The sequence below is a fragment of the Sus scrofa genome, chromosome X (assembly GCF_000003025.6).
Source record: "Sus scrofa isolate TJ Tabasco breed Duroc chromosome X, Sscrofa11.1, whole genome shotgun sequence".
NCBI classification, from domain to species: Eukaryota; Metazoa; Chordata; class Mammalia; order Artiodactyla; family Suidae; genus Sus; species Sus scrofa.
This window is the reverse complement of record NC_010461.5, coordinates 28,750,558-28,777,683: the sequence shown is the minus strand read 5'-3', so window position 1 is coordinate 28,777,683 and position 27,126 is coordinate 28,750,558. Positions and strand designations below refer to the sequence as shown.

General features: G+C 35.0%; 1 protein-coding gene across 14 annotated transcripts in view; it reads left to right on the top strand.

Moving 5' to 3' along the window:
* Positions 1–27,126, top strand: part of DMD (dystrophin) — a 2,622,506-nt gene that overhangs the window by 873,045 nt on the left and 1,722,335 nt on the right.

Genomic DNA, 27,126 nt, shown 5'->3' with positions numbered 1-27,126 from the left:
CAGTGAGTTTGATATCTGCAGTATAATAAAAGCTGAACATTAGGGTAGGGTTGTATAATTCTATGGTCTCTGGAATATTGAATTAGTCCCAAATAAGGAGATTCTTGAATGGTGGTCATAGATCCCATCAGGAAAAATTCAGAAATAATTCAGAGGACAACCTTTCACTGGTGAATTTATCATCCATCAGAATCTAATCTTCAGTGCTGCAGACCCAGAAACCTGATTGCTTCATCTTACTGTTAGCAGATCCCTATGGTGATGTTAGTGGTGGGGGAGTTAACTTTAAACAGGATGAAAAAAAAAAATGATGTAACAATAAAAACAGGAGCTCAGTTATTTTAAGTGATATATTTAACAATCACAAGAACCAGGATACTTACATCTAATTGACCACTATATTGATCTTGGCAAGCACATGGACTTAGGAAGGGAAAATTATAGCAATACGAACGTATTTATAAAGTTAGAATCAGAGTAAGTTCATTAGAAATATTTCTTTTCCTGGAGTTCCCTTCATGGCTCATTGGTTAACGAACCCAACCAGTATTCATGATGACATGGGTTCGATCCCTGGCCTTGCTCAGTGGGTGAAGGTTCCGGTGTTGCTCAGATCCCAAGTTGCTGTGGCTGTGGTGTAGGCCAGCAGCTGTAGCTCCTATTCGAGCCCTAACCTGGGAACTTCCATATGCCATTGGTGTGGCCCTAAAAAGACAAAAGCCAAAAGAAAAAAAAAATATTTTCCTTTACATAATGTATAGCTCCTGTAAACTCTTCAATGCTTCAGCGGGTGATCAACGTCTTTCCTGCCCCAGTTTAGCTCTAAGGGAGAAATTGTAGCAATCATATGTCCTTGTTTTGCAGGATGGGGGAGGGTTACCTCACTGTAGACTTCTAATACCAGTGTACATGTTTTTGCATATTTCAGTGAGGTAGAAAGGACAGACGTAATGAAATTATGAACTCCACTCTATGAGGATAAGAGCTGTAGTGTATGAACCTAAAGGATAAGCCTATTAATAGTTTTTTTTATTATTTTTTGTTAAATCCACATACAATAGTCTGTTCCCATTGTCTAGGATATATGCCCTAGTTATTTTTATGTGTGCCCCATTCTTTCATTAAATAGTAAGAGCAAGTTTAAAATAGATCTTTTTTTTTTGTTTTGTTAAGTGATAAAATGGTTTTTGATCTCCAATTCATCCTTTGAGTCAGTGAGGTAGGGGTACCTAGATAGGTGTCCACATCATAATCAGAAAGTAGGTTGATGAATCTATAATCAGAAAAGGGCAGTTACATAAATAATGTATTTTAGAGCATAAAATATCCTGGTATACTCAATTCCATATGTTCTCCCAAATGGAAAGTATATGTTGGAATGCCCATCATATAGGCTATTGGACCTCCATTATAATATCTCAAACTTAACAGTTCAAAGTCAACCAAATGCAATGAAATACAAGCTGATGAATAGTGATCAAGACTCTGGTTATAGTTCTTTTTGCCAGTGAAATCTTTGATCTGAAAACTTGCTGTTTATGGTCTCTCTTCCAATTCAAAGAGCATTTTGTCTTCTAAAATGGTTTATAAAAATTTTTATGACTTTCAATAAGATGAAGATTCTGTATAAATTTTGTATTTTACACATCTATCAGTTCCTGCCAGTATGTTAGGGAAATACCCAAATATGCATTTAAAAATATTGCTCAATTGTACAGCACAGGAAACTATATCCTTTCTCTTAGGATAGAACATGATGGAAGATAGTATAAGAAAAAGAATGTATGTATATGTATGATTGGATCACTATGCTGTACAGCAGAAATTGGCACAACACTGTAAATCAACTATACTCTAATAAAAACAAAACAAAATTTAAAAAAGTATTGCTCAGGAGTTCCCCTCGTGGCTCAGTGGTTAACAAATCCGACTGGAAACCATGAGGTTGCGGGTTTGACCCCTGGCCTTGCTCAGTGGGTTAAGGATCCAGATCTGACGTGGCCGTGAGCTGTGGTGTAGGTCGCAGACGCAGCTCGGATCCCGCGTTGTTGTGGCTGTGGTGTAGGCTGGTGGCTACAGCTTCGATTCGACCCCTAGCCTGGGAACCTCCATATGCCATGGGTGCGGCCCTAGAAAAGGCAAAAAGACAAAAAAAAAAAGTATTGCTCAGTATTTTTCAAGAGATGATATCAATGATAGTAAAAAGAAAAAAAATTAACTGAATCATAAGGATTTTTATTTACTGATTAGTCAGTTTAAAAAGAAAGAATAGTATCGCATAGAAATCTAAGAATCTTCAATGTATCTCACAGGGGAGATTCATAGACTTCTTGCATGCGCTGTATAACAATTACCTTTGAGAAGTTCATATTTTTATTTAAATATTGGTTCTTTATTTATGCAAGACAATGTCAGCTATTCTCCAAAGCAATTTTTACTTCATATCTAATATGCCCCTTAGAAGGCTAATGAAACATTTAGCTTTATATTTGGGAAGATTTTTATATAGGGGTATTGAAGATATAGCTGGCTTAAAAAATACTGGCCCAAAGATATTTTTAGAATTTGAAACATCTTCTTTGTTGATTGGGTTGATTTATAAATTTAAAAAGTCATTGAAATATAATTTGGAGCTTTTCATATCTTGCCTATATCAACTCTGATGTGCTTTTTTTGGCCTTAACTGGTGTTTTGAGGCCTGAGGTTTGATTTTAAGAGGAATTGCCTTTTCAAATGAGTGACAGTAGGTATTAGCATAAGCAATTTCAGGAGCTGTTTCTGGTATGTTTAAATGTTAACATATGCAAAAATAAGTTCTACTAGGGTAAAATTATTTAATTATTTATGCATCTTTATGCTCATAGATATAAAAGGTTTATCTCCTTCAAAATATATCCTATTGTGTGAATCACTCGATTCATTTTCTCATGATTTCCGTATAAGACATGCATAGTACATGCCTGTGGGTTTCATATGCATTTTTTGCTTCCCTGAGTTTCAAACAAATTGGTTTGTTTGCAAATCCACACAATACTATCTGCATTAAGAGAATGCTTTGTCAGCTTTTCCTTGTGAATAACAAAAGTAAAGATGTTCGTTTTGAGGGAATTAAAAAAATGGGGATAAAAGTTTGTGCCAGTTCTAGATGAATTTTGACTGTAGTTAAGTCATTTCCATTTGGAATGTACAAGATGATGTGCACATCATCTGCTGGTAACCCAGGGTGACTTTAGAATGCAAGCTGAGTGTTGAGAATCAAATTCGATGAACACTAGGGCTTTGAGAAATATTTGTAACCTCAAAACGACATTCACAGACCATTTAATTTGGTTTTAATCCACTTCATGTTAACTGTGAGAGGGTGGTAACACAGGTTCTATTTTCTCCCTGGCTAATCTTTGCATCACTTCTTCAGTTGTTTTTAGAGTCTACTTTTCCAAGAGTTATCTCTGTCTTTTGGAAAGTTTTGCTCCTTAATGAATGATCTCTGGCATCACTTTGCATGCATGCACTTGATTAGTCTTTAGAAAAAATATTCAAGAGAAAATACATAGCTTTTGCTATAAAAGAGAAGAAACTCCTTAGGTCCTCTTATTTGGGTTTGATATCACTTGTTTGAGCAAGTGGCGTTGTTTTTTTTTTTCCATCTTTGTTCTGTTCATCACATTTTGATGCTATAACAATAAGAAATGCTAATAAGCAGTTTATACTAAGTTAAAATGGAAAAAGTAAAACCATACTGACTCAGAAGGATGTTGTTAACATAAATAATTCAAACTTTTTATGAACATGTTCATTTCATATCATTTAGATTGTTTTTTTCTTTTTTTGTTTTCAGAGAATGTAATGAGGTTGGGATATACTGGTGTTCCCCATGCTTTTCAACCAAAAGTTATTATTGAAAATATCTTACACTTTTTAGAGCCAGACTCTGTGCAGTGCAAAAAGATTATTTTTTCCATGTATAAACAGGATCTTAATAGTACATATGTGAATAAAAATAGCCATTGCCTTTTTGATGACAAAGAATGAAATATATATTACTTTATACTGTTTCGTATTATTGATTTATATCATCATCTCTGGCAGATGTTAGAGATGTTACAAATTGTAATTATCTAAAACTAAATCTTGAGTTTCTTGGAAGAACAGTTCTTAGTCCACTTATTCTTCTATGGAAAATAGAAAGTATCATCAACGCTTATACAGATATAATAATAACAGGATAATGTTCCTATTATATCAGTAGGAGACCACATTTTCCAGGGTTTCTTTTTTAAAGAAACATTAAAAATTGATCATTAAAACCAAATTATATCATTTAATAGTGTTAAATGTAATAATAATGAAAATATTTCTTTAATTTTGAACTTCAGTGGATTGTGGTTGAAATGAGCAAATTAGAGATGGCATTACTGTATTAGCAAAGGAATGGACTGCATTAGTCGATTTAGTGTTGCCATCTCATTTGCTTAATGTATATTCAGTACAACCTTTTAGCAAAGGAATTTGGGAAATAACTGTGTAAAATAATTTAAATATATACTTTTATTAGCATTGTTTAGAACATAGACTAACCTTGATAAATAATGAGGCTTTAGAAAAACTGATGGCCCATGCAGAAGTCCAGAGAAATGTGATTAACATATTCCAAGCCTGCATATCATTAGAATAAGGGTGCTTATCAAAATATCCTTGACTATTTTTTAGGTTTTATCCTGAACTGTCCTTTTTTTACACTTCTTTTTTCCATGGGCAGGCACATTGCAAAACTAGCCTTGACTACATACTGCCACTTTAATATACTTTAATGAATTTGAGTTAAAGATGACTTTACCAGAGTGTCTGGAGACATTCTCAGATTTATCATTGCTACTGTAGAAGAAAAATCTTTAAGGGACAGTGAAATGATACTTTGTAATACATAGCAAAATAAATAAATGAAAACTTTCTACATGGGTAAAAGTTTGCCAGTAAAATGAGGATAATGATGTTATATCAATATTGTGACACAGATGATTATATTAACATTATTACTGTTGTGATATCCTGATGGAGATCTTTCAAATTTTTTAGTGCAACAGAAATTTTAAAAATAAATGTTAATATATGCTTTTCAGTAGCCTGAAAAGCTAACAAAGACATATGAGACAGAGAGAAGAGAGAGAGAATGAATTTCATGTCTCAGATAATATAGAAAACAGATATTTCCAGGACAATTTGAACCAATTACTAATAAATTGACATGATTTTTGTTCTGCCAATCCACTTCAGTTGTTTGTCTGACTGAAATAATTGAATGTAACTGTCCTAAATTCACCCATTCAGACAATAAGGAGACCTGTAAAACATTAAAAATGATATCTGCGTGTGTGTGTATGGTCTGGACTTACCCTTTCTACCATAATTTGATATTTTCTACTAATCTCTATGTTCCTTTATAATGTATCACAATTTTGACTTTATGGAAAATGGTCAACCAATTTATAGTTTTTGTCTCAGAGGTTTATTTGTTACAATCACAGGAATTTATTTATTGTAGACGTAATACATTTTCTCGATTGTGGAATTTAAATAGTGAAATATAATCTAATCATGTGATTTAAGATTTGCAGTATGGATGAAGTTCTATACCAAATTTATTCAAAAGCATTTGAGTATAATCCTTTCCTAGGTAACTGGGAATCTCTTTTTAATTACTTTGCCAGGATGTATTTTACAACTGGTTTTTGTTCAAGTGGGGGAAACATAATGTCCTAGGCCTATCCAGTCACAGTAAATAGTATTGAACGGTTAACATGATATCTATAAATTATTTAAACTGTTGGGAAATGCATCCACTATGTTCCAATGCCAAATGACATATAATAGATATTTTGTGGATAGTGTCCCCAGGTATATCATAACTGGAGGTGGTCCATTTGACTATTAAGGAAATATATTAGAAAAAAAAGTTGTTCCTCTATTAATTGATTTTAATAAGGCTCAGATCTGAAGTAATAAGTGAGATATGAGCAAGTTTGAATAAAGTGTTTCATAGTTGATATTTGTGTTTCTTATTTATTATGGCAAAGTACAGACTTAATTAAAAGTATTTGGAATATTTAAACAACTAGAAAATTATAATAAAATGGCGTAAATAATTTTGAAATTTCTATGAGGTTTAAATAAAATCAATGATGTTTGAAAATAAAGCATATGGTCTTATAGTTGAGACATTTTTGTTCATTCTTTTTAGTCTCCAAAATGAAATTAACTGTGTTTGATTAAAAAAATAGAAGTTATCACAGAACTTGCAAATGAATCTCTAAAAACCTTAAAACTGAGTACTAGGAAAATAAGTGTCAGGTTACATATGTTTTCCAATTAAATCATTTCTCTATAAAAATGTGTGGACCATTTAACAGCTGGAATATGAAATATAAGATGAAAATATGTTAGTTTACAATAGTATTTGGATAAAATAGTAGTGAACTAGAGTCTTTAAGTGTTGATGCCACTTAATTCTTATAACAGGATAATTTAATTCTCCTAAAAATTGGATTTAATTCTTATAGAAGAGACCAGAAACTTTACAGTAGTCTTGTGATTATACTTAAAAATAATAAGGTATACTCTTAGATTTTTTGGCTCATGGCAAACTTGTGGGATTAGTAGGTCATATGCTATCCACTCAAGAAATGAGAAAACTGTAACATCTATTAAGTGCTTGGGTATGTTACATATTATTAAAATTTAAAAAGGTAGTTGAAATCCAGTGTTTTTATTATTTAGGAATAATCAACTGTTCTGCAGTATCATTCTTGTGACATATTTTAAAAATATTGCTGAATAAACTTTTACCTCAAATTGAAGCACAGTTTTCCCGTAAAATTTTTGTTCTAACTTACCACCAATGATAGAAATTCAAATATGCAAGGTTCTTTTTGGTAAAATATAACTCAAATTTAAGTGGGACAACCACGTTTTAGGAACGTTACATTTCTTTTACACAACAATTCTAGGGAAGTTTATCCTTATTTTATAGATGGAAAAACTGAGGCTTAGAGAGCTCATCTAAAACCAAGATCACACAGCCAATAGAAAAATGAACTGGAATCAAGTCCAGATTTACCTCTCCTCACAGTCCATGTTCCTTCCAACAGGGCTGCCCAGTAAAAACCACCTGGGGGAGGATTATGAAAACATTAGGGCTGGAGCAGTTATTTAGATTTCATTATTCTGAGGAGGTGGGGTCCTGAAACCAGCAGTTTTTAAAAGGTCATCAGGTGAGACTCTCATATAGCCAAAGTAAAAGTAGCTTTGATAGAACAGTTGTCTCCATAGGTATGTCTTTTCAGAGGATAAAACCCAGAATCTGTTGTTCCAGGGTTTTATAAGACCTCTAGTATTTTCTTCCTCAAGAGGTTGCTAAGACCTGTTCAAATTTTCAATTACTGGAGCATTGCTTATTGCTAACAGCCTTGTCGTTAATGAGAAATGGTTCCTCCACCAGATAAAATAGAAATAGACTAGCTGTCACATAAGACTGGCTACCAAAAACGTTCTCTTTTAGGATTAAGGGACTTGCCTTATCTGCTGTCTGCACAGCTCTCTCTCTCCATCCCTTCTATTTATTACTTCATGGACATGTTTGTGATAGAGTGATGCTTACGTACACACTGATTCCACCAAAGAGCTGTCCAGAAAAACCTGTGTACAGAGGTGGTCCCTGGCTCTTTGTCCTTTTATTTATTTTTCCTGTATTCTCTTCCTCTCTCACTTTGATCCTAATTAGTATCTCTGTGCCCTGTCCTCAGGGGTTTGATGATCCCTTTTTTCAGCTACTAAGTATCTCTTTCATCGGCACAGCTGATAAAGCCTCTTATTCCAGAGTTTTTTTTAATGATAACAAAGGGATAATAAAAGAAAAGTAAGGAAACAATTAAAAATGGCAGTAAAATAATTTTTCACAGTACGAGTTTGTAATCTTATAAATTCATTTAAAAGCAGCAAATGGCTTTAGTTAACTTCATGAGTGCTGATATCAATGCCAGAAATAGGTTGGCTTTAATCATAAGCAATTTATCTAGGATTAGTTTTGCTAAACAGTCTATATTTCAGCCAAATATATATCTTTTAGTGACAGGATATAACAATCATTGGAGCCTGCAGTATCACTGTAGTTGTGAGGGGATCAAATTGGCAGTTATATTCATGGATGCAATGGGATTCAACCTAATACTACATTTACTTAGCTGCATGGAAGGACACAAGACAGGAGATATGCTGGCGTGGAATCTTTGCATCATTGAGTGGCCAAGAAACACCCAGCACACACACACTTATCCCTTATCCACATGGGTCAAGAGCCAGGATAAGTGAAGGCTGCTTGACACAGAGAATCTCTAGCCTTGTTTTCCACCAATATTTAATACCATTCTAGTACCAGAGGATGAAGGGCCTGCATGTCAGTTCACAGCCTATCTCACCTACTAACCTAAGAATACTTCTGCCTAGCAAACAAAAGGAACACAATCTTCCCAATTATCTCAACTCTGTAGTTATAGGCAAACTTGATTCTCTGGTCATTTTCCCAGACAAGCTTAGCCTGATTTTAACCTTTTTACTCATAGAGCCAACTAGTTTTGAGTTGAAATCCTATTTTTGCCTTTCATTAGTTATATGGTACTGGGAAACTTTCTGAGTCTGTTTTTCTCATGTGCATACTAGAATCAGCAATGTCTACCTCATACAGTAAATGCAAGGATTGAGTAATACCTGCTAAGTATTTAGCCTGTAATATACTTTCAGAAATAGCATCCCAAACATGTCAAGTGCCTGGTATATTGCAGAAATTAAATGTTACATCTCTATTCCTATGAATTATCTTAATTAGGAAGAGTTTGTCTGCCTCTGGGGTAAATGCTGACTATCCCCAAATTAAATAATTCCCCGTTTTAAATCTTACTCTTCTTCCTGTGACCTTCCCACTCATGCCAGTTTCCTGATCTGAGGGGTATTGCTGGTTCATGGCTAGATTTCTGGGTGGTATTCCTTTGATATCCTTGAGCTCCAGAATATAATCTAATACTTCACAGTAAACTTGAACTACATGTTGAATTCCTCAGTGGTGACATTATACACACATATGCATACACGTAGATTCAGTTACACTGAAGATTTTTAACAATTCTCCTGAAGACTGGTTCATAATTATAACACCTTATTCCTGTGATTGTCATAGTATGTGTAAGACGTGAATTAGCACACTTGTGGAAATATAGAGAGTTTTTCTTCTGCAACCATAACTTTATTTAAGAGTCTATGGGTATTTGAACTGGTTGCCAAGAATCTCAGAAAAACTCTTGTCTTCTGAAACCCAGAGTAGCATTTGAACGGAAATGTTGATGTGTTCTGGTATATTGACTAAGCGTTTATAAATGCTGGCTACAGTAATTAACATTTTATAAGTATAATTTTATTTTATTCCCATGGCAACCCTAGGAAGTAGACACTATTATTATGGCCATTTACAACTGAAGAGCTTAAGTAACTTGCCCACATCATTCGGCTAGTGAATTGAAGTTGAGATTCCCTGCTTGTAAGTACTACAGAAAATAATTCTAAGGCAGAATATTTCTTTTTTTTTTTTTTTTTGCCTTTTTAGGGCTCCACCCACGCATACGGAAGTTCCCAGTCTAGGGGTCAAATTGGAGCAGTAGCTGCCAGCCTACATCACAGCCACAGCAATGCCAGATCCAAGTTATGTCTGCGACCTACACCACAGCTCACAGTAACGCTGGATCCTTAACCCACTGAGCAAGGCCAAGGATTGAACCTGCATCCTCATGGATACTAGTCATGTTCATTTCTGCTGAGCCACGACAGGAACTCTGTAAGGCAGAATATTTCTTCCCTCTTCTCTGAATTTTTTTTTTGCATTGATTAAAAAGTTGCTCTCTTTATTATAGAGCTAACTGACTATTTTTAAAAGGAGGGACATCAATCATTTGATTCCAAATATGCTGGAAACAAATGTAAAAGTCACACAAATGGGAGCCCAGATTAAGAAAGATACTAGATTTTGTCTTTTTACTCCCTCAGAGAATATGTAAATAATTATTCAAATTGGAAGGATGTTTACAAATCTTGCAAGTTTGGGATCCTATCCAAGCCACACTAAAGTTATGAAAGGGAAACACTAACCAGTTATGAATATATTCCCTTTTCCTTTCTCTTGGTTAACCCTAAATGGCAAAAGTATCCTTAAGATATGCCAAAACATCTCACTATCTTTTTTTTAATGGCCATACCCAAGGCATATGGAAGTTCCCGGACCAGGGATTGAATCTGAGCTACAGCTGTGAACACTACAGATGCAGCAATGCCAGATCCTTTAACTTACTAGGCCAGGCCAGGGATGGAACCCTCACCTCTGCAGCAACCCTAGCCACTGCCGTTGGATTCTTAATGCACTGTGCCACAGCAGGAACTCCCTCACTATCTTAAATATTTCCTCATCAGCTTGTGATGTAAATATCTCTTATCTAAACTGAAATCTCTAAAATATAAATTAGCAAAAAAAAAAAAAAAAAGAGAGAGAGAGAGAGAAAGAAAGAGGATCCTATGAAGGACTAAGTAAAATATGCCTTTTTAGGCTTGACTATCTAAGTTTCTCTGTATCACTTTTCTTTGAATGGGTTTATTTTTTGAGCCAGTTGAGAACTTGGATCTGTATAGGATCAACTGGACAAGTGAACACCTTAGAAAAGTGTTTTAAAAACTGTTTCATTATATGTTCTATCAGTAGAGATGCTATAGGTAAAAGCATTTAAAGTAGAGTGAATACATATGTACGCCTCAGGAAATGGAGTGGATCTTTTTTTCTTTTTTTTAAGCACCCACAGCATGCATAAGTTTCCAGGCCAGGGAGTGAACCTGAGCCACAGCAGTATCCTAAGCAATAGCAATGACAACACCAGATCCTTAACCTCTAGGCCACCAGGGAACTCCAGGAGTGGAACTTTTGAAATCTTTTGAGAACTGTCCTTTTTTTTAATTAATAATATTCAGTAGGCGAGAGTATGTGGTGAAGCCCTTGATAAATGTACCCTTATACCACCTAAAACATGAGAGTAAGCCATGATCTTGGGTAGTTGTTGTTAACTGAAGGGAGTCTAAACATAGACAACAGGAAGTAGGGAAAGGCTAGTCTAGAACAGTAAGAATCATTGAGCACTTGGGTATTTGGAGAACCTTGGCGCAGAAACTAGGTTAAAAAGACTGAAAATTAGGACAAATTCAAATATAACAAATATAAAAATGAATAAGACAAATCAAATAATTATATTTAACTGCCTCTGCACTATCATATCTCCAATTTTTCTTCCACCAAAACATATAAGAACTGCTTGTAAAAAATGAGAATAAAGGTATAAAATATAGAATATTAAGGAACTAGGAGATAAGAAATCAATCTTTAAGTTTTTGTAACATAAGTGAATCTGATGGTTTAAAATATTAGTTGCAGCAAGATTTCAGTAATATATGATATAAAGTTTCTATTAAATGATAGTATCTTTGTATTAATAGCAAGTGGAAACATATATTTAAGCACAAAAAATTCCAAAAGGAAGAAAATATAATAACCCCTCCATTCTTCTTCACCTTAGTATTTTTTGGTGAAGAAAATGGCAGTCAAAGGTAATCACTGCTTGAAGGAATGCTTTCATTTGTTTGAAGTAATATTTTCTGAGACTGATCAAGAGACATTGAATAACCATAAAAATTCTTAGAACTTGGAGTTCCCATCATCATGCAGTGGAAACAAATCTGAATAGGAACCATGAGGTTGGGGGTTCAATCCCTGGCCTCGCTCAGTGGGTTAAGGATCCAGCATTGCTGTGAGCTATGGTGTAGGTCACAGACATGGCTCAGATCTGGCGTTGCTGTGGCTCTGGCATAGGCCGGCAGCTGTAGCTCCGATTCAACCCCTAGCCTGGGAACCTCCATATGCCCTAGGTGCAGCCCTAAAAAGAAAAAAAAAAAAAAAAAAAAACTTCTGAGAACTTTAATCTTGCAGAATAAATGGAAGGTTTTAAAGTTAGAATTTGCTGCCGTGACCTAAACATTGGTTACTTATACAAGCCATTTCCATCATTATTATAGATCTATATTATTTTTCCTAATAATGTGTCTTTTACTGAATGCATATAGATTAAAAATAAAAAGAATGATTTTACAGAATGCAAATGTTGGGTGTGTGGCTAGATAGGCTTGGGTCTTTTTTTCCAATGAGTGGATATTCCCACACCACGAATAAACTGGAAATTTTGGAGCCACTACTTCTATTTCTGACATTTTAATTTGTTTCAGACACTAAAAAAACTTGTAAAAAATTTATTGGAGTATAGTTGATTTACAATGTTGGGTTAGTTTCAGGTGTATAGCAAAAGTGAATCAGTTATACATATATATATATCCATTCATTTTTAGATTCTTTTCCCATAGAGGTTATTACAGAATATTGAGTAGAGTTTTCTGGGCTATACAGTAGGTCCTTATTACTTATCTCACATATACATATATGAATTTGTTTCTGTTTAGTAAATAAGTTGTTTTGTATCATTTTTATTAGATTCCACATATAAGTGACATCATCTGGTGTTTATCTTTCTCTGACTTGCTTCACTTAGTATGATAAACTCTAGGTCCATCCACGCTCCTGCCAATGGAATTATTTCATTTTTTTTAACGGCTGAGTAATATTCTATGGTATATATGTATCACATTTTCTGTCCTCTGTTGATCAACGTTTAGGTTGCTTCCATGTCTTGGCTATTGTAAATAGTGCTGTGATGAACCTTGGGGTGCACATATCTTTTCAAATCATGGTTTTCTCAAGATAGATGCCCAGGAATGGGATTGGCTGGATCTAGTTTTGGGTTTTTTTTTGTTTTTTTTTTTTGTTTTGTTTTGTTTTGTTTTTTGTTTTTGTCTCTTTAGGGCTGTACCCACGGCATATGGAGATTCCCCGGCTTGGGGTCGAACTAGAGCTGTAGCCACAGGCCTACACCACAGCAATGCCAGATCTGAGCTGTGTCTGGGACCAACACTGCAGCTCACAGCAACACTGGAGCCTTAACCCACTAAGCAAGGCCAGGGATCGAACCTGTGTCGTCATAAATACTAGTCAGATTTCGTTTCCGCTGAGCCACGTTGAGAACTCCCTAGTTTTGGTTTTTTAAGGAGCCTTCATACTATTCTCCATAATGGTTGCACCAATTTACATTCTTGCCAACAATGAAGAATGGTTCCGTTTTCCCCACATCCTCTCCAACATTTAATGATTGTAACTTTTTGATCATGCCCATTCTGACTAGTGTGAGGTGATACCTCACTGTAGTTTTGATTTGCATTTCTCTGGTAATTTGGACACTAAAAATGCTTTTAAAATATATTTGCCTCAGGGTCATTATTTTATCAAATAAAAATTCATTTTAATTCATCACTTATTTTATTTTTATTTGTATTATTTTCAATAAATTTTATTGGAGTATGAGTGACTTATAATGTGTTGGTTTCAGCAGCAAAGAAATGAATCATCCATGCATATACATATATATGCCGATTCTTTTTCAGGTTCTTAACCCATGTAGGCTATCACAGACTATTGAGTAGATTTCCCTGTGCTATATAGTAATTAGTCTTTGTTACCCATCGATTTTGTATATACTTTATATATACTAACCCAACTTCCCAATCCATACCTCCCACCAACATTTCCCCTTTGGTAACCATAAGTTTGGTTTAGAAATCTTTGATTCTGTGTTTGTCTTGTAAGTTTTCATATCATTTTTTATTAGATTCCATGTATTAGTGATCTCATATGATACTTGTCTTTCTGTCTGATTTATTTCACTTAGTATGAAAATCTCTAGGTCCCTATATGTTGCTGCGAATGACATTATTTTGTTCTTTTCATGGCCATAATATTCCATGGTATGTATGTACCACATCTTCTTAATCCAGTCCTCTGTCTATGGACATTTAGGTTGCTTTCATATCTTGGCTGTTGTAAACAGTGTTGCGATGCACATTTGGGGTGAATGTATCCTTTCAAATTACAGTTTTTCCAGGTAAATGCCCAGGAAGAGTATTGTTGCACCATGTGGTAGTTCTATATTTAGTTTTTTAAGGAACCTCCATACTACTCTCCACAGTGGTTGAATCAACCTACATTCTCTTTTCTCCGCATCCTGTCCAGCATTTATTGTTTGTAGACTTTTTGATTCTGACTAGTGTGAGGTGATATCTCATTGTAATTTTTATTTGCATTTCTCTAATAATTGCAGTTCTCTTATTATTAGAGAAAAGCAAATCATCAAGCATTTATTGAATGATAACCTTTTGTGAGAAAAAGTGCTATATATTCCAAATGCATAAAAAAGAAAAATGTATAGAATCATCCAAGGAATTGACAGCTCAGTATAAGCCAACAGCCAAGTAGAAAGCACAAAATCCATTGAATCTATATAGTTGTCCTTACTTGGCTTCCTTAATTTTATTCACTGGACTTTAATGCATCAATCCAGAAATGAAGTGAAGGCGCTTTTGGAATAGGAGCCTAACCTGCTGTTCTCTTTCCTTATTTCTTTCAATGCCCATTGATTTCTTAAATAATAAAGTGCTTCACCATTTTGAGTCAGGTTTGGTAGTTTTTTAATTTCTCCTTAACATGTGTGATTTCTAATAAAAAATTCTGGATATTTTTTCCCCTCTCCTGTTTAAATCTGTCATTAGGACTGATGGATCAGCTCACTTTGGCCAAAGTCATTGTAAATCCACATGTGTGGATACATGCATGCACACACACAATGACACTCATAGATTTTTGAGTATGGTGTTTTAAAAGTTAAACCCAGTGCAGTCAATCACTTCCAACATAAGAAAAAGCTCTTTAGGAGTTCCCGTTGTGGCGCAGTGGTTAACGAATCTGACTAGGAACCATGAGGTTGCAGGTTCGGTCCCACTTGCTCAGTGGGTTGACGATCCAGCGTTGCCGTTAGCTGTGGTGTAGGTTGCACTGGCGTAGGCTTGGTGGCTACAGCTCCGATTCGACCCCTAGCCTGGGAACCTCCATATGCCACGGGAGTGGCCCAAGAAATAGCAAAAAGACAAAAAAAAAAAAAAAAAAAAAAAGCTCTTTAAACTATTTTAAGTCGACATGAACAAAAGAAGTTGACTTGGGTTCTTAACCTTTTTGAGAGCTAGAGAAGAGCTGCTTTTCTATAAAGGTAACATATATTGACAATAAAGTATATAAGGGAGAACATCGACTTAGAAAACTTAGAAAACTATTTAGTAGGAACGGCTGTTTTATTAGCCTTCTACTCTTTAATGACTGAGACCATCCTGGGGCTATTTAAAAGATGATTTAATTTGTCTTCTAAACACATGGTTGAGTTCAGGGTGTTTCTTCTTTTCCCTTGAATCGCCCTGTCTGCAGTGACATTAAAGGCATGAATCAGGAATCTTTGTAATAATAAATCAGTCTTTTAAATTACTTTAAGTTGGTAATTTAAACAGCTTTAAACATGGATAAAATGAAGTATTCTCAGTTGTAGTAAAATACTCCATCAACTTATTGCCTCAAAATTGAAGGTTGTTTCAAATATAATATTAACATGAACTGTATCAGAATATAAACTGTAACTGAAATTTTCTATATCATTATGTTTTACATGAAAATGAGCATTTGAACAAATATCTTCATAGAGATAACCTCTTCTAACTCTCTTCATTTTCTCAAAGAAAACTTGAAAATTATCCTTTCACCAATCCCTATTATCCCTAAATTTCAATCCATCTTATTTCCTTGTGGGGTATACTTTCAGAATATATCTCCAGGTCTTTGGTACCTCTCCCTCTTTACAACCATGACCCTAAGTCAAATAGTTTTCACCTCCTTCCTTGACCACAGGAAGAGCTTGCTAACTGCTTGCTCTGCTTCTATTCTGGGCTCTATCTTCAGTACTAATTATGCACAACATCCAGAGGGCTATTACACAATTTAAGACCTTAGCATTTGCTCTTCCATCTGTCTGGGATGCTTTTCTTTCCCACTGCATTTCACATGTGAGTAAACTGAGCCCCAGAAAGATTATGTGCTTTGTTTACGCAGTATCAAAAGAGCATGTTTCTCTGGTCCTAGGTACATGTTCAAATTTTTCTTGGTCTTTTATTTTAAAGTTGTCCTTATGTTATTTCATATTATATGCACTGCATTTGAGGTTAGCTTTTTTTTCTTTGATAGTCTAGTGGTTTCTAATCATAATACCTAAAACATATGAGAAAAATATTTTTGATTAATAACTGTTAATGGACAACATAGCCAGTGAAATTATCTATCCTATTATTTAAACTACCTTAGAAAATGGCCATTTTCATAGTTTTCATTAGAATATATTCAAAATTGGTTTTTATTCTTAAAAATTACCATGTTGGTATTTCATATTTAACTGAAACCAGGATTAGGCAAACAGCATAACTTTCTTTCTTATTTGGGAGCCCATATGAATATTGAGAGTATTAAGATATTAATTACGATATCTGCTATCCTCTGAGGAGAATGCCATATATTTGTGGAATAAAGACAAAGCAGAGCAGACACATCTAATTTTATTTCTCTCAGGAGTGACTTAGATTTTCTTTACCCATACTGTAAAACTCTTAGTTGGGTGTTCCTCCCTCTATTTAACATAGTTTGACCTTTGAGGTAAGAGAGAGGCAAAAGAAGCTATATTGCCTTATTTGCTGTGTGTGTGTGTGTGTGTGTGTGTGTGTGTGTGTCTGTGTATGTTTATATACATTCATGGGGAGATCTTGTCAATGCACAGAGAAAGAGAATAAGAAAAACAAAGCAGGTATGGACCAAAAATTTGATTATACGATAGAGGATTAACACATTCCAAAGCTAGGAAGTCAAAGAAACTACTGGAATAGATAGGGGCAAGTTGGTAACACAATTTACTTTATTCATTTACTCACATAATGAACACTTTAGTACCTACAGTGGTCCAGTTATAATTGAGCTAGGCATGAGGATGTAAGAATAAGACATCACTGCATTAGAGTATGACATGCAAGATCCAATGATTTGTCTTCTAAATCTGTATTGTTGCTATTGATGGTTTTTTAAATTTGATATTGTTTAGTATGATATTAACAAAGTAAACGGCAATATTGGTGTTTCTCATATTTAACTTTAATTGTGTCAGTGGTATACAGTGCAATGTTAAAACTCCTCACCTTTCCAGGAAGAATTAATTATGACTTATATTCCAGTGGAATTTGTTCTTGACATAGTACCACTGGTTTATCTCAATTCTGTTCATAGTTTTAGACTTGCCCAGTATTCTAATAGATAGTGAATTCCTCATGTGTAGGCCCCATTCTTGTTCAAAACCGAACTCTTAAGAGCCTCAAAGAGTGCCTGCTTTTTGGTAGTTGCACCATAAAGGTTTGTTGAAGGCATGAGTTTTAAATTAGCAGATTAATGATGGAGGGAAGGCTAATGATATGTTTGAAGATCAAATCACTGTTTTAAAGTTCTAAGTAGAATTTATCATATCAGCTAACATCAAACTGAGAGGTTAAATTCACTGATTAATATAAGGAATGAATAATGTTAAGAAGCAACGGAATAAGTGGTCAACATCCCACTGTTCTAATTGTTATTTGGATTCCACCTCATACTTTCCTTCTTATTATCGGCTATTTTGTCATCTAACTAAGTTGGAAAAGGTCTTCTTGAATATATTACATCATTTAAATAAAAGAATATTGGTGAAGGTAATTTTAAAAATTAAAATATGAAGTGTGATAAATTGTAGACATTAGGTTTGATTTATAAGAAGCTACATACAGGTCTTAAGAAATATTTAAAAGAATTTATTCCCAAGCTAAATGATGATCATATGCATTATTGTGAAATAGGCTATTTTAAAGTATAAAACTTTAAAGAGAAATAATAGTACATCTTATTAAAGGGAAGAAATGATTCTGCTGGGTAGAAGAATGTTACATTTTTTTATTGCTTAATGAATTTATTACATTTAGAGTTGTACAATGATCATCACAATCCAATTTTATAGGATTTCCATCCCAGACACCCAGTGCATCCCCCCACCCCCAAAACTGTCTCCTCCGGAGACCATAAATTTTTCAATGTCCATGAGTCAGCATCTGTTCTGCAAAGAAGTTCATTGCGTCCTTTTTTCAGATTCCACATGTCAGTGAAAGCATTTGATGTTGCTGTCTCATTGTCTGAACTGACTTCACTTAGCACGAAAATTTCTAGGTCCATCCATGTTGCAAAAAATGCCATTATTTATTTCCTTTTAATGGCTGAGTAACATTCCATTGTGTATATGTACCACCTCTTCTTGATCCACTCCTCTGTCGATGGACATTTAGGTTGTTTCCATGTCTTCGCTATTGTAAATATTGCTGCAATGAGCATCGGAGTACATGTGTCTTTTCCAGTCATGGTTTTCTCTGGAAAGATGCCCAGGAGTGGGATTGCTGGATCAAATGGTTAGTTTTGATGTTTAGTTTTCTAAGGAATCTCCATCCTGTTTTCCGCAGTGGTTGCACCAATGTACAATCCCACCAACAGTGTAACAGGGTCCCTTTTTCTCCACACCCTGTCTAGCACTTATTGTTTGTAGACTTTTGGATGATGGCCATTCTGGCTGGAGTAAGGTGGTACCTCATCATGGTTTTGATTTGCATTTCTCTAATCATGAGTGATGTTGAACATCTTTTCATGTGTTTTTTGGCCATCTGTATGTCTTCTTTGGAGAACTGTCTGTTTAGATCTTCTGCCCATTTTTTAATGGGGTTGATTGTTTCTTTGGTATGGAGCAGTAGGGGGAGTTATAAATTTTGGAGATTAATCCCTTGTCAGTCAATTCATTTGCAAAGATTTTCTCCTATTCTGTGGGTTGTCTTTTTGTTCTGTTTAGGGTCTCCTTTGCTGTGCAGAAACTTTAAAGTTTGCTTATGTCTCATTTGTTTATTTTTGTTTTTAGTGTCCTTACTCTAAGAGGTAGATCTGAGAAGATGTTGCTGTCATTTATGTCAGAGAGTGTTTGGTGTATGTTTTCCTCTAGGAGTTTTATAGTGTCTAGTCTTATATCTAGGTCTTTAATCCAATTGGAGTTTATTTTTGTATATGGGGTTAGAGAGTGTTCTAATTCCATTCCTTTCCATGTGGCTGTCCAGTTTTCCCAGCACCATTTATTCAACGGGCTATCTCTGCTCCATTGTATATTCTTGCCTCCTTTGTCATAGACGAGTTGGCTGTAGGTGGGTGGGTTGAATTCTGGGCTTTCTCTCCTGTTCCACTGATCTACAAGTCTGTCTTTGTGCCAGTACCATACGGTTTGGGTGACTGTTGCTTTGTAGTATAGTCTGAAGTCCAGGAGCCTGATTCCTCCAGCTCCATTTTTCTTTTTGAGGAGGTCTTTGGCTATTCTGGGTCTTTTGGTCTTTTCCAAACAAACTTGAAAATATTTTGTTCGAGTTCTGTGAAAAATGTCCTTGGTAATTTGAAAGGGATTGCATTGAATCTGTAGATTGCCTTGGGTAGTATAGTCATTTTGTTAATATTGACTCTTCCAATCCAAGAGCATGGCATGTCTTTCCATCTGTTTGTGTCATCTGCGACTTCATTCATCAGTGTCTTACAGTTTTCAGAGGACAGGTCTTTAGCTGTTTAGGTAGGTTTACTCCTAGGTATTTTATTCTTTTGGATGTGATGGTAAACGGCATTGCTTCCCTAATTTCTCACTCTGATCTTTTGTTGTTAGTATATGGAAATGTCATTGATTTCTGTGTATTAATTTTGTATCCTGCGACTTTGCCAAATTCATGGATGAGCTCTGACAGTTTTCTGGTAGAGTCTTTCGGATTCTCTAGGTATAGTATCATGTCATCTGTAAGTCGTGATAGTTTTACTTCTTCCTTTCCGAACTGGATTCCTTTTATGTCTTTTACTTCTCTGATTGCTGTGGCTAGGACTTCCAAAACTATGTTGAAGAGTAGTGGTGAGAGCAGACATCCTTGTCTTGTTCCTGGTCTCAGTGGGAATTCTTTCAGCTTTTCACCATTGAGAATGATGTTTGCCGTGGGTTTGTCATCTATAGCCTTGATTATGTTGAGGTAGGTTCCCGCTATGCCCACTTTCTGAAGGGTTTTTATCGGAAATGGGTGTTGGCTTTTGTCAAAGGCTTGTTCTGTGTCTATTGAGAGGATCATATGGTTTTTCTTCTTCAGTTTGTTAACATGGTGTATCACACTGATGGACTTAGGGGTATTGAAGAATCCTTGCATCCCTGGGATAAATCGCACTTGATCATGATGTATAATCCTTTTAATGCATTGTTGGATGCGGTTTGGTAGTATTTTGTTGAGGATTTTTGCATCGATGTTCATCAGTGAAATTGGCCTGTAGTTTTCTTTTTTTGTGGGATCTTTGTCTGGTTTTGGTATCAGGGTAATGGTGGCCTCATAGAATGAGTTTGGGAGTGTCCCTTCCTCTGCAATTTTTTGGAATAGTTTCAGAAGTAGAGGTGTTAGCTCTTCTCTAAATGTTTGATAGAATTTGCCTGTGAAGCCATCTGGTACTGGTCTTTTGTGATGTACATGTATTAGAAAAATCGTAGAGTGATGAGAGAGAATATGTTGCTATTCTATGTGGATCATATAATTTTATAAATATCCTTTTGGCAATTTCCATGGTTAAGGTTGTTCCAATTAGAAACATAAAATGCATTTTGTCTAAGTGGTTTTATTATTACTGTATACACTTAAACAATACATACTACTTTTCTTTTTACATAACTGTATGCACTATGAGGAGAGAGCCATATAAATGTACAGATCATGATTTATATGCAAAATAATTATATAGTGCCTATAAGGGAAAAGATATTACAAGTGATTTCCTAGAAAAAAATAAATGTGATGACATATTTAAAGTTAAATATAAATTCGGAAGTGTAATTGTAATTTGTTTTCTCAGAACTATATTTTAGTGGGAGAAAAATAATCTATCAAATCTGTGAATAAGTTTATTTCAAAAGATAACTTTAAAAAATGTCTAAAGTCTCGTGCTAGGTAAAGGACTTGAATATGTAATATATTAAAATGTTAAAAAATCCTATGAAGAGAAAATGTGCAAAAAAGAATTTTTTGATGTAGCTATCAAAAAATCTGCATGAAAAAAGCCATGGAAAATTTATATAAATATGTGTCACTGTGTCTGAGCAGTATTTTTCATGGTTCCCAGCCAGCAGGATTCCTTTGTATTGAGTTAAATCAGTAAAAGAAGAGGAATAAGATGACTTTCATTTGAAACTCAATTTCTTGATACTTTGTGAGCTACTGTGCCACCTGTAAAATAAAATAATTTATATATTACCAGTTGGCTTAAAATATCTATTTTTATTCAATAAAATTTATCAGTAGTCATTTTGCAAAAATATTTTGTGACCATAAATATACTGAGTGTTCAGGGAAGCCAGAATACAATTATATCATAGACCAAGTGAAAACTGGGTACTACATATGACTTAGGTCTATAGGTTTAAACCTCCTGTGGTAGATAGAATAATGGCTCCCCAAAGATGTGCACATCGTAATCTCTGGAATCTGTAAATTTGTATGTTACATGGCAATGAATTAAGGTTGCTTATGGAATTAGAGGTGTTATATAGACAACTTTAAATAGGGAGATTATCCTGGGTTATCTGCATGGGCCCTATAGTCACATGGAAACCAAAAATTAGAAGGGAAGAGATGAAGGAGTTGGTCAGAGAGATGCGGTTTGAGAAATACACTACCCTCTACTGCTAGCTTTGGAGAGGGAGGAAGAGGACTATGAGCCAAGGGTTACAGCACACCTCTAAATACTGGAGAAAGCAAGGAAATAGATTCTCCGATAGAGCCTGCAGAGAGGAACTCAGCCCTGCTGACACTTGACTTTAGCCTAATAAAAACCCTGTAAGACTGATCTACTTAACCATAAAATAATTTGTGTTGTTATTTGAGTTTTTGGGAATTTGTGATAGCAGCAGTTGAAATTAATACAGCTTCCACAGTGTTTTCTGCTGTCCAAATCTTGGTTTAGCTGGACTGTTGACCTGTAGCTTTGGAAGCCGTGAAGCCTTCTCAGTGGGAGTAGCCCAGAAGTGCTCATTTCTGCAAGACTCATATCACAGGAGGTAATAAGAAACTTCTCCCCTTACCCTAGATAAAAATTCTTATCCCTCTTGCCAGAATTTATTATTATTACTTTTTAATGGCCGCACTGCAGCATATGGTAGTTCCTGGGCCAGAAATTGAATCCAAGCCACAGTTGCAACCCAAGCTGTGGCAACACCGGATCCTTTAATTCACTGCATCGGGCCAGGGATTGAACCTGCAACTCCTCAGCGACCTGAGCCACTGCAGTAGGATTCTTAATCCACTGCGCCACAAGAGGAAATCCAGAATTTACCATTTTGAAGGATGCTGGCAGTGGGAATTCTTTGTCTTTTCAGAGGAAACTACTCTGCATCTCTGAATTGGCAGTGTCATATGACAATTATATCATCATGCAAAAGTTAAATTCCCTTAAATTCTGGGTTATTCAATTTTTATTACCAGTGTCAGCTGCCAAGACAGTGTTGAACTACATCAAGCCTAGGTCTCATCCATGGTCTCTCTTCCAGTGCTGATTAGCTGTATACCTCCCTCCAGAATCCTCACAGGGATCACTTCTTGTACAGGCATACCTTGTTTTATTGCTTTTTGCTTTATTGGGCTTCACGGATAATTGTGTTTTTTACAAATTGAAGGCTTGTGGCAATCCTTCTTCAAGCAAATTTCTTGTCGCTGTTTTTTCCAACAGCATTTGCTCACTTCGTGTCTCTCTGTAACATTTTGGTAATTCTTGCAATATTTTAAACTTTTTAGTTTTTATTTCATAGGGTGATCTGTGATCAATGGTCTTTGATGTTAATATTGTAATTGTTTTGGCATTTTTAAGGTGTATTTCTAAATTAAGTTATGTACATTTTTAAAAACATTATGTCATTACATATTTAACTACAATATAGTATGAATGTAACTTTTATAAGCACTGGCAAATCAAAACATTCATTTGACTCACTTTATTGTGATACTCGCTTTATTGTGGTGGTCTAGAATCAAACCCACAATATCTGCTGATGTATGCTTGTACACGGGCATTTACATACATGTGTGTGTGGTTATGTGCATGAACACACACACACACACACACACACACACATCCCTCAACACCCAAATTTGAGCAACAAAATGCACAGGGCATAAAGATGTCTAATTCCATACTGGAAAAAAAAATCTTTCTAAGATAGAGCTAATATGCAGAAAATAACTGCTCCCATCTTATGAGAGACCTTTATATGAGTATGCAAAACATTTTTGCAAAAAAAAGTGTCTTTGCTTTGTACTTTGGGATACAACGATGATTGGAAAGGTAAAGTTTTGCCCAATGACAAGAATAATCTGCCCCACAATTTAAACATCTCTACTTTTTTTGGAGAACTGCTCTGCTAAAGTTCTCAATTCAGAGTGCTTATTGTTTAGTGTCCTCTCTCCATCTAAAGGAAACATGATTTCCCCCAAATGAATGAAAGACTAACATATAAGAATAAGAACAGATGAAAAAGAATATTTAATTCTTACCATAAACAATCTTAAAGATCCTCTTTATTTGAGGTTAAGTTTTCTGAGATTTCCACATTTACTTAAAGTGCATTTTGATAAAATAATAACCATTACTATTTATTGTTTACAACACATTAGTCATTGTCCTAATCATATTAAATGCATCTTTCCATTTATCCCTCAACTTGTAGGATTTTTCTCCTAAAAAAATCAATCTGAACAACTAGGAACTCCCTGTCTAGTCCACAGCGCTGGCTGTAAGATTCTGACCTGGATAAATTAATAATGGTGCAAAATAAAGTGACCTAGAAATCTCGCTAATCTTCTCAGTATTCATTTTTAATTGAGAAAGTCTAATTACTCAGATAATTGTGGAGCTTGTTGCTTACTTTTAATTAATGTAAAAATAAAAAAAGAAAGAGAAATTTATGCTGCTATATATGCCTTATGTCCTATAAAGCTAGATGTACATTTTTATGACCCATTTAGCTTAATTCACTTTATCAGTGGATAAAATACAATATATTGTGTTTATAATTTGATTCCACTTTTGTCTGACTTTTTATAACCATAAAACATCAGCTTCATGCACAAGCATATTTTTGGTTGAATGAGTTTATTTACTTTGTTTAAATAATTAAGCATTTCAGAAGATCACTGTTGTAGCTTTGAGGTTTCACAAATAGGAAAGTTTGGGGAACAATCCCTCATTGTACTTGAAACAATTTCTCCTGCATTAATCAGTACACTACCTCAAAGAACTCTTCTGAAAGAATAAATCCAGATTAGCTTAAAATGTGCTTGGAATTAGTGTTTTAGTATAATTTGCTATGGACTTAAACAGCTTGAAAAAAAGAAGTTGTGTATTATGAATTGTTCTCTTTCCCTCAGGGCTTAGTCTCATGACTGGTCTGAAGGGGTACATGTTGATTACATTATTTAATTAGAAAGCCATTTTTTGGTTACTATGCTGGAGCTCTTGCCTAGTAGCAGGCCATTTCTCCTGCTCTGGAATTTCAGACATCCTTAATTTTTACATATCTCTTTCTGATAGTCATTTCATCTTAAGTTGACCTTTTTATGTTCCTAGCCATTTCATGTGTTTACCTACTAATAATCATATATTTTATCTATGTTCTAGGATGGGCTAGATATCAGAATATTACATCCAGCTTTAATATAAGCTGAGGCCCAGAGAAGCAATTAGGGTGAAATTAAGCTATAAGTAGAAATATAGGTCTGACATGGGATATTGAAAAATAGGTTGTAGGAATAGACCAGATGAAGACTTTTTAAAAGTCTAGTTACTTAGAAAATAAAGTGTTGAAAACTAACAAACACCATTCATGAGGAGTTAAAAAGAATAGAAATGAAAATGGATCACATCTAATAACTGGACATTTCCCTTGCTTAGTACAAACTCCAAACTTTCAGTCAATTCTAGTGTTGGTTTATGAATGAGTACTGTAGAAACACTCACAGAACCCTCCAGGGAAATGTGATTATCAAGTGAAGCTGATCTTGTTAAACTTACTGCACAAGGGAAAACAAGACTTTCACAGACTCTTCATAGCCTCTCAAGAGAGGAGCAGCAGGGAAGGGTACTTATAGACTTTTACAGGCTGTGCTGAATGATTCTAAGACTATTTTAGACCAGGGTTGGTCAGAATCGGTTAACTCGTTGAGTTGCTGTGACAGTCTGTAGTATGGTCTTGGAATATATGGGTCTGAATGAGTTGCTGAGAAGCCACTAGAACTTGAACAGTTACCAAGTGTGGGGAGTTCCCTTCCCAAGGTGACTTTGCTCGCCATCCTGGGAAATTATGCTAGGCCCCAGTCGTTGATACAGGGGACTCAATTGGTTCTCAGTTCTTAGATTATTCTGTATTAACTCTTGAGGATACAGAGATGGATTAGAGAGTGGTAACTTAGTTCACATCCAGTGAAAAATTCTCATTCCTTAGACAATTCCTATTGATTTAAAACACTTACTACAATGGCAGTCTACACATAGAAGTTAAGAGCACGGCCTCATAGTCATAATGTCTTTCTTTGAATCCTGGCTCTGCTATTTAACAGCTGTGTGATCTTGAACAATTTATATAAACAATTTATACCTCAGTTTCCTCATTTGCAAAATGTAGCCAGTAATAATAAATGGGCTAATGTATGTGAAACACTTATAATAGTATGGTGCTCAGTAAGGGCTAGCCATTATTCTTGCTCTTGCTGATTTTTAAAATGATGTTTATATTTCTTTTAATTAAACTGCTGTTTTCCCTCTTGTAAAAGCAGAGAAAAGGTTAGGAAATGGAGATGTATAATTTATTTCTATTATTAATGACTTACCTTAAATTAGTAGTTGGGCCAATAGGCCATAAAAAGGAAATCTATCTTGTGGGATATAAGAGGTGCATATAGTAGAATATGCCATCAATTAATAACAGCATTAAAGAAGGAAGCAAAGACCTAGTTAAATGACCTCAGGGAGGAATCAAAAACGTTTTGCAGCAGTATCTGCTTTGGGGAAGAGCTGGCGATTTACCATAGCAAATTATAAGTGGCCAAAATCCTCATCACTTAGACTCTGACAGCTCACTCTTTTTTTCCTGTCTTCTAGTTCTGTCTTTTTCTAGGCTGGTTTCAGGGTTTTTTCTTCTCCTATGAAACCCAGCACTGGGTATGATATAATTAGTAGGAATATGAGAGAATTACTGACTTACTTAGGGCCTACTGAGAGTTTTGATAAATACATTGGCATTCTCTTATCCATTAGATCTGGAATTGTTTTATTTAACTTCTAGGCTTTATTTAGGTCTTGAACTAATCCCTAAGAATAATGTACCAACATAAGAGATGAAATGAAAACCTCCCATTCTTGATAACCTAACTAGTGCTTTTAATATGAGCTTATTGCTTAGGTTATTTTGTCTCTCTGTGGTTCTAATGAAATTGACCAATGAAATAGCAAATGTAATACAGAGACCTGTATGGATTAGATGGTCATCACAGGAAATTTCATTTAATTCCGTTCAACAAACTATTATGCATCTTCTAGGAGCCAGATATTTTAAAAATATGAGAAGACACAACCACAGACAACCCTTGATATGATGATAATGTGAACAAAGCCCCATGAGAATACAGCTATTGGTTTAGGGCTGTGTGTGTGCCAGGGTGTGAATGTCTGTGTTTGTCTGTGTGGTGGGGGTGAGAATTAGGAAATTCATCATAGATGAGATGCTATTTATGTTGTCATTAGTTAAAACCTTTAAAAATCTGCTTAGATTGGTAGTGGCTTTTTTTTTTTTTTTCATCTGCCGCAGTCAGACCTTATGTGTGACAAACTCTCATTGACCTAATCTGTTTTAGTTTTTTTCTAAA